Here is a 9,237-nt window from a genome sequence, read left to right on the forward strand (position 1 = left end):
TGAGACAAAATTTAATAAAATAGTAAAAATAAATTTATATATATTTTAAAAAATAAAAATAGGGTAAAATATTTGAAAATAATTATAATATTATTAATTTGTAAGGGTTAATTTCATTGTCTCCCATGATATTGAAATAAATATATTTAATTTCTATTAGTTTGAAATTTCTTGAAGGCATACCTACCCTTCTTATTTGTTATACCTCCCTTTTAATTTAAAATTAGGAAACTGATTAAATATATTTAATCCAAATTTTATAGGAGTTGAGTGAAATTTATCTTAATTTGTGATGAATTATTATTATTTTATTATTTTCATTTCTTATTTTTTAAAAATAAAAATAATTATTATTTAGCATACTATGATTTGAATATTATTTGAATGGATGCATTAATATTTTTAAATTTCACTTCTTAATATTATATAAAAAAAACATTCTAATTAAATACTGTTATATTATTTAAACATTGTTAAAAGCTGCTTGAAGTGATTATTGTAAAAATGCTTTTGATCATTTGAATTATACTAACAAATATTAGAGTTTATTTAAAAAATTTATCATTGATCCCCGACATTGTTGGACTCTTCTTCTTTTCTTTTTCGGATTTTGTTTTTCTCAATCTAGACAAAAATGCATATGATAATAGAAAAATAGATATAAATTTTAGAATTAATACATTTTTTTTCCCACAAAAAGATAATTAATTTGAAAATAATTAAATTTAATATTTTATCCTAAAAATATTTTTGTATCCATCAAATTAATCTTTGCATCCATCCTATTTACGCATCTACTTAAAAATAATAATTTTATTAATACATTCACTTACAATTTTAAAAGTATTTAAAACATCCTTCCATTATTCTTTTCCATACTCTTCTTCTTCTCCTTCTTCCTTCTATTTGCAACTAATTTTCAACTACAAATTAGAAGAAAAAAATTATGTTCTTTGAAGCTCATTTGATAAAAAAAAGGTATTCGAAGTATGTTCATAGCCAATTTTATTTATTTATTTATTTTTATACATTTTGTTTGAATCCATATAATATATCACAAAAAGATCTTTTAAGATTTATTGTTTTGTCATTTTTAACATAAAACTTGTCGTAAAAATAGTTGAAAAACAGTTAGGAGAAGTTTAGAAATGATTTTAAAGTAAGAAATTATGAAAAAGTGTGATAGAAATGGTTAAAAAAAAAAAAAAAAACCATTCCATAGTCATTGGACTTGAAAGGTCAAATAGTGTGGAAAGGTGTGGACCAAAAGTCTAGGTATCGAAAAAATGTTAATAAAAATATTTAGACATAATAAAAATATTCTGACATATAAAGTAAGATAATTTGATTAATTTCAATTATTTGGCAAATGATACATCCGAAACTATTAGATATTTATAAAATACCCAACTTATAATGAACACCATTTCCAAGGCATTTTTCAATTTTAACAAATGTGAAATACAAAAATTATTATAAAACAGATGAATTTTAGTACTTTCATTGCAGATAAAGTTATTTTCTTTATCGATGGATGAGAAACACAACTTTCTTGATCAATTTTATTAGGATAATAGAGAAATTAGAAGAGAAGTTACAAAAGAAGAAAAGAGTAGTTTAAAGGACAATTTTATCCTAAAAACTTATTAAAAGGGTGGACGAAAAAGACTAGCTTTATGGATACAAATATAATTTCCCACTTCTGACACATATTTTTTGGCATTAGCTTACATTTTAGGGGTATCCTCCCATACTCATGCAGTCCACAAGACCTGGTCAAACCATTAATTAATGGTCTATATTTCGAAGAACCCCACGAGATCTTTCTCTCCAGTTCCCCCTATATCACATCAGCCAGCCTCTTCTCCTCCCATCTCTCGATCTGTTAAAATCTTTGTATATAGAAACCAATTAACAGAAGCTTTTTCTTCCAACAGGAATGGAAAAATAAGAGAGATACATGAAAAATTGGGCTGAGATTGCACCAGCCCTTCTCGTGTCTCTCCAAAAGTCTTCCAATCCTCCTCCTAAGTTAGAGACCATTGAAGAAGAGGGTGGTTCTCGAAGCTTGGAAACCATGCACAAGCGCACAACGTTTCTTCTTCCTTTGATAGTCTCCATGGTTTTCTATTTTTTGTTATACAAAGAAGTGAATTGGTGTAGAAAATTTTTCCATGAGAGGTGAGAAAGCTCTATTTACTATTTAGCTACTTGAAGGTTGGAGATGGAGAATGTTAATAATCAATACCTAAATCCTCAAGGTGATCTTATCCCATTTATTGTAACCAATATTATGAATTTTGTTTCAAAAGTATTTTTCAAGAATTTTACCATTATACCTTTTGCCCCCTCTTGTCCTCCCTCTTTAAAGGTCATATGGTTCGATGGTATTAAGATGACGTTTGATGAAACCTAATATTTAATATGTAAAATTAAATTATACTGAGTTTATAAGGTCATCTTAAGTTATTAAGTTGATTTGTTAAAGTCATTTTTAATTTTAAATTATAGAATTAAGGTATTTTGTTAAATATGTTTAATTTACTTTGATTGTATTTTGTTATTGAAAAGTATTAGGGGAAAAATATTAAGGAACATAATTTTCTTATAATTAGTTTTGTTATGAAAAATACAAAACAAAAAAGAAAAATAGTTAAAATTTCATGTATTTTTAAATTATTTAATTTTTATATAAAAGAGGAAAAATAAGTAAAACTATTAAAATAATTTATTAACTTTTAAATCTATTTTTTATTATTTATCTTCACTTTTTTTTTTCTCTCTAATTTTTCTTTCTATTGTCTTTCCCTTTCCTTTTCCCATAAATTTTCTAAGAACTATATATAGTTTTATAGACAAAATAGGATATGAGAGGATGTATATATCCTAAAATATCATATCTAATTGAATCATTGAATATAAAATACATATCTTAAGATATAATTTTTAATGAGATACGATATTATAAATTAGCATATTCAATGAGATATGTTATATTGTATTTATTTTTTTTAAAAAAATATTATATATATATATATATATATATATATATATATATATTATTTTTCAAAGTTTAAAATATTAATTATATTATATTTCAATTTTTTTATTTAAAAAAAATGAAATTTCTCTTACATTTAACAATATTCACGATTTAAAATATTTAAACTTTATAGTATGTTATTCAAAATAATATATATATATATATATATATATATATATATATATATATATATATATATATATATATATATATATATATGTAACAAGTATTAAAGTGTGTTTAATAATGATTCTAAAAAGTGTTTCTAACTTATATTACTTGAAAATTTTCATCATTTAAGTATTAAAAAAATATTAAAAACACTTCTTATAATCATTACTAAACGTACTCTTAATCTTGTTCTATAATATATTTAATAAATATTTTTTTTAGTTGTTCTTTTTTAATCATAAATTTAATTTTATAATAAAAAACTTTTATTTTACAAACAAGTAATATAGAAAAAAAAAATTGAAAAAAAAATAAATTTATAATACATAAGATATTTATGTTCTATATGTGAAAATGATATAAAAAAGAGGATGAATGATATATCACATCACTTATCTTATCGTATTTGATTGAATATAAGATAAAATAAGTGATGAGATAACCTATCCTATCTCATCACCAACCAAATATGAAATATGATATAATATTCTCTTTTTTATAATATTTCATACTATATTCAATCAATCAAATATGATTTTAATGATCCTATACTTAAAAAATATTTTTGAAGAAAAATAAGATGTTTGGAAAAATTTAGGATATACTTTAAAAAATTTGAAAATTTAGTTGTAATCTTGAAAAATCTTTAGATTTCTTATTCTTGTTGTCTTCTCGGCACAAGCATGAACTAATATTCTAACCCATGATTTTTCATTGGAGAGGAGAAATAAATTCTAACAATTGTTTTATCAACAAAGCTTATTTACCTACTTGGAATTGGAATACCTCTGCATCCTAATACATCATTGCCTCACACCTCAAACAGATGGGGCTTTTGTTCACTTTCTAAGTCCAATCTTTCCTTCTTTCAATGCAAACAAAGAAGGTAAAAAAAAGAAAAAAAATCAAACTAGAAGAAACTGAACTCTGGGCATTCCAACTTCTCTTTACATTCCTACCGAGAAAGAGGGAGAGCAGAGCATGTCTTACATGCAATTCAACCTGAAGACAAACAAGTCCCACACCCAACTTCACCCTCAAATTCTTGTGATTCACCACCCACCTCATGGCCTCTGGCATTTCTGTTCTCTGCGGGCAATTCAATGTTGACACGCCCTCCACTTTCAGTCCCCTAATACAATTACTTTCACCATAACATCAAACCAGTCATTTCATCAAACACCATTTCTATACAACAACAAAAAAGACACTAAAGAAACAAGCACTGGAAGAAGAAACAACACCACCACCACCCTTGTCTTCAGATCATCCAATCCCTCCGACCCTTCTTCCAAAATGGTCTCTAACTTTGGACAATTTGAAGATCTCACCGGACATATCAACAGGGACGGTGCCACTTCCACCCAATTCTCCACACATCTCATTCTCAGCTGCTTTGCCATCTCAGCTAGTTTGATCTTCAAGACCCTCTTGCAGAGAAATAATGGAGTTGGTATAGAGAAAATGGTGATTTAAAGATTACTGAGTGGTGACGGGCTTATGGTGGGTGGCCTAAATTTATAGGAGAGGTGGTTGGGCAATGGGCGATAGAAAGTAGGCCACGTGAGTAACATTTGAAAATGTCTCGTAGCAGATCACTATACGGGTTGTTCAAGGGACAGCAGAGCAACAGAATTGCAACTTCACGTGGCCCAAAGAAGGAGCGCACGTGGATGGGGTGGTGCACGGGGTTTGGTCACAGCCTCACTGGTCTATTTGGGAAGACACCTCATTTCTACTGCCAACAATATTCAATTTTCTAATCAATAATGGAAACAAAAGAAAACTATAAAAAATACTTTTGGGAAACAAATTTGTTCAACTGTATATTGATTAGGTGCAGTGATATGTTTGTTTATTCAAATTGAATACGAAAATCTAGCACTATTAATTAAAACATGATTATTGACTTTAATTTTAATAACATTATGACCTGTTTGATTCCACTGTTTTCTATGCTTGTTTTCAAAGATAGTGAAAATGAAGTTTGAAACCATGTTTGTAAAAGAAATAAAAAATTATAGAAATAAATGATGCCACTTAGAGGGTATGTGTTAATGATTTTAAGATATGTTTTTAGTTTTTTTAATATTTTTAAAATAAAAATTTTAAAATATTAAAAAACTAAAAACATTTCTTAAAATCATTATTTAACACACTTTTAAACAATATCCATAATATAAAAAAAAACATATATATCATCTCAAATGCATTTTAAAAAAAACCATTTCTAAAAAGTACAAAAAAAAAAAAAAAAAAAACTAGAAACTAGAAAATATTTTCTAAATTAAAAAAAAAAACTTAGGGTTTGTTTGGTCATGTTTTATGAAATTTGTTTTTAAAAATTATTTTTTATTCTTTTAACTTAAAAATAGTTTTTAAAAACAAGTTTAAGAAAACATGATTAGATAAACTCATCTTTTCCTTTTTTTTTAAAAAAAAAATTAAAAACAATTCTTATTTATTATATATTTCACTTTATTTTTAAAAATTATTTTTAGAAAACAATAATCAAACAATGTTAGAAATTTAAAAAAACAATTTTTTATTTTTAAAAATAGAAAATTGTTTTTACATATCACAATCAAACGGGGTCTTAGGGCCTCTTTGACTATGTTTTCTAAAACTTGTTTTTGAAAACTATATTTTATTCTTTAATTTAAAAACGGTTTTTAAAAACAAGTTTCACAAAACATGACAAAACAAACCCATATTTTCCTTTTTTTTAAAAAAAATTTGTGAAAGCAACTCTTACTTATTTTCTAAGAATTATTCTCTATTTCACTTCATTTTTTAAAATTATTTCCAGAGAACCATGGTCAAATAATATTAGGCATTTTCAAAAATAGTTTTCTATTTTTAAAAATAAAAAAATATTTTTAAATCATATGATCAAAGAGACTCTTAATATTTCATTAAATTATAAAAAATTTGAAAAAGGTGAAAACAAGGCAAACAATTAACAATATATATGTTTTTCTAGATTTATATATATATATATCAATCTCCTATCAAATATCTTTCCAACTGCTGTTTTCAAGGTTGAAGATATGATACCTTGAAAGATATGATTTAAATTGAGTGGATTAGAAGGTTGAGCTTATCTGATTAATGATTGTGACAGAAGCAATCACGTCCACATTTTAATTAAATTACGGATACCGATTATTATTTCTGATTTTTTTTAGGTTGAAAATTTGTATTTATATTAAAAGAACAGGTTGCATTGGAACAGAAACATCCCATGTGGGCCTCAAGCGTGTGAGGGTCGGTGTGAAAATAATTACCACACTACTCAATGCCATGTTAATTGTTTCTTTCGTTTGCACCGTGTAATTCATTTGGACTTTATTATATCCAATAAAGAATATAAAATATAATTAAAATCAATTATAAATTTATGTAATTTCAAATAATTTATTTATTTATTTTTATATATAAAGAAGCAGTAAATTAAGTTAAATGAATTTGAATAAATTTATAAAAATAATTTATTAAATTTAATGTTGGGAAAGTGAGTTATGACTTATTAATTTGAAAAAAATATAAAATTTTATAAATCAGATTTATCTTTATATATTTTTTTCATAAGTCAATAATTATTTGTTATGTCAATAACACCGATTAAGAAGTAGATAGATACGTAGTGTTTAATTGTAAATAATTGATCTCTCTTTTATTTTTGGTTTATTTTTTGCAACTATGAGACTTGATTTAGGATTTTTTTTCTCTTTAGGAACAAAACATCCTTAGGAATATTGAACAACAATAAAATAAAAAATTTAAAAATTCAAGTAAAACTAAAATATTTAAAAATTAAATACAATTAAAACAAAAAAAAACTTTAAAAAATAAATAAAGTAAAATATTAACTTCTATTATATTTCTCTTTCTCCGTATCTATATTTTAAAGTAATGTACTTTACAAGTTAAGTGAAATTCAATATTTTATTTTTATATTTTTAGCTTTTAAGTTATTTTTTTAAATTTCTTATTTTATTATTAATGTCAACCAATAAAAATTTTATTCAATTTTATTAAAAAAAATAAAGTGATTTATAAAATATAAAATATAAAATCATTATTAACTAAAGAATTAGAAAAGATTTTATTTATCAATTGAAAATATTTACCCATAATGATTGGTAATTATAGAATTTTATAATATATTTATTTGTAAGATATTTTTATTAATTTAAAATTAAAAATTAATTTTTTGATAGTTTTATTTAATATTATCAAGTAAAGAGTCATGTAAGGAAATAATTATATGATTTTTATGAAAAAAAATGCGTGTATTTTAAAATATATTTAAATTGAAGAAGATAAAATTGATTTATAAAATTTAAAGGTTTTTTTTTTATATTTTTAAATTAGTGAAGCAAAACCCACTTTTTTCTTTAATTTTTCTTTGCTCTTCTTTTCTATTATTATTATTTTCTATTTTTCCCTTACATTTTTCTTTTTCAAAATTTTTGATAACCAAATATAGGATTAACATTCTTTTTTTCCTTTCTTTATTACGATTTGAAAAGGTCTCTCATGAATGATTCTTTCCTTAGAAATTTCCAGTTTTTATATCTTTCTCCTTTAATTATTTATCAACAAAAAAGTCAACTTACCGATAAGAATAGATCCATCAACACTCTCCCTAAAAATAAAGTAATACAATTTATGTGCAAATGAAAAAAAAATAGAGAAAATAAGACAATGACACCAAGATTTAATGTGGAAAATTTATTGAAAACATCTATTATGAAGAATAACAATTGAGTCACAAGGTTTTATCTAGCTTAAGTCTACTAATACTTCCTAGACCACTTAACTAGCATCTTTCAACTTCAGTTACCCGCCTTCTTTTTTGAAGCATATTTAGAGTCCATACTAAGCTCTTTTTAAATCTACACAAGAAGAAAATATGTTTAATCCAAACCTAAACAAAATGAGAACAAAATAAATTAATGGAAGAAGTCTAATGAATCAACCTTTTTTTTAAAAAAAAAATCTAATAGGAAAACTAATTTAAAGATAAAAAAAAATGGGAAAGATTTTCTTACCAACCAAACATACCCATTATGGATTGAAGAAAGAGCTTAAGAGGAGTGAGTGGATCATTTTCTAGTGTTCTCCATAGCCTTAAAATGAAAAAAAAAAAAAAACCCTAGATTTAAATAGGAAGGAGAATCTTTGATCCAATGGTTAAAAAATGATATAGCAATATTGTTAGGAACCTCATATTTCTCCATTCCTTGTCCTTAGATCTCATAGGATGCATGCATCTATCCCTAGACATCTCTAAGTCTATCACAATGAAATAAAATGGTAATAAAAACTATTATTAACTACATATGTAGAGATATAATACTCATATCTTGATCTGGAAGTTCCCAAATTAATTCTTGATGGTGAAGAACATGCGTGAAGATCTTGTACACCCAAAATCTTCCACTCCATGACTTGAATCCTTGGCACTCCAAAGTATGAGCTTTGGAAGAGAGGAATCCTAGGCTCTCTTTCTCAAGAGGTGGAAGATGACTTTTACACTCAAAAGTGATGGAAACCTTAATCTGGGTATTTATAAGGTTCCCCTATTTGGCTTAAGTAACTTGAATCCATTAAGACTTGATTCACTTAATCTAGTCAAAAATGAGTATTAATTAACCAATAGAGTCATCTAATTAATCAATTAGCTAAATCTAGAGAACTTATTTACTATCTCTTATGTAATCCTATGTAATTACCAAAACGCCCTTATGCACAAGAGTGAATTAAGAATTAATCCAATCCTCATAAATCATGCTATCATGGTATATGAACTCAGAGTGGGGACCATTGGGACTCATAGGAGTATTGAATTCCTTAGAATACAATTCTGAAGTTGATTCAACCATATATTTTATGATCACGTGTCGTTTGAATCACCTAAGATGACACACTATCTCAAACTTATGAGATATTATAGTGCCTCTATTTAGAATATTTGTTATCATAAGCCTCTATCAATAATGACTCAATCCAGAGGG

The sequence above is a fragment of the Vitis vinifera genome, chromosome 10 (assembly GCF_030704535.1).
Source record: "Vitis vinifera cultivar Pinot Noir 40024 chromosome 10, ASM3070453v1".
In the NCBI taxonomy this organism is placed as follows: Eukaryota; Viridiplantae; Streptophyta; class Magnoliopsida; order Vitales; family Vitaceae; genus Vitis; species Vitis vinifera.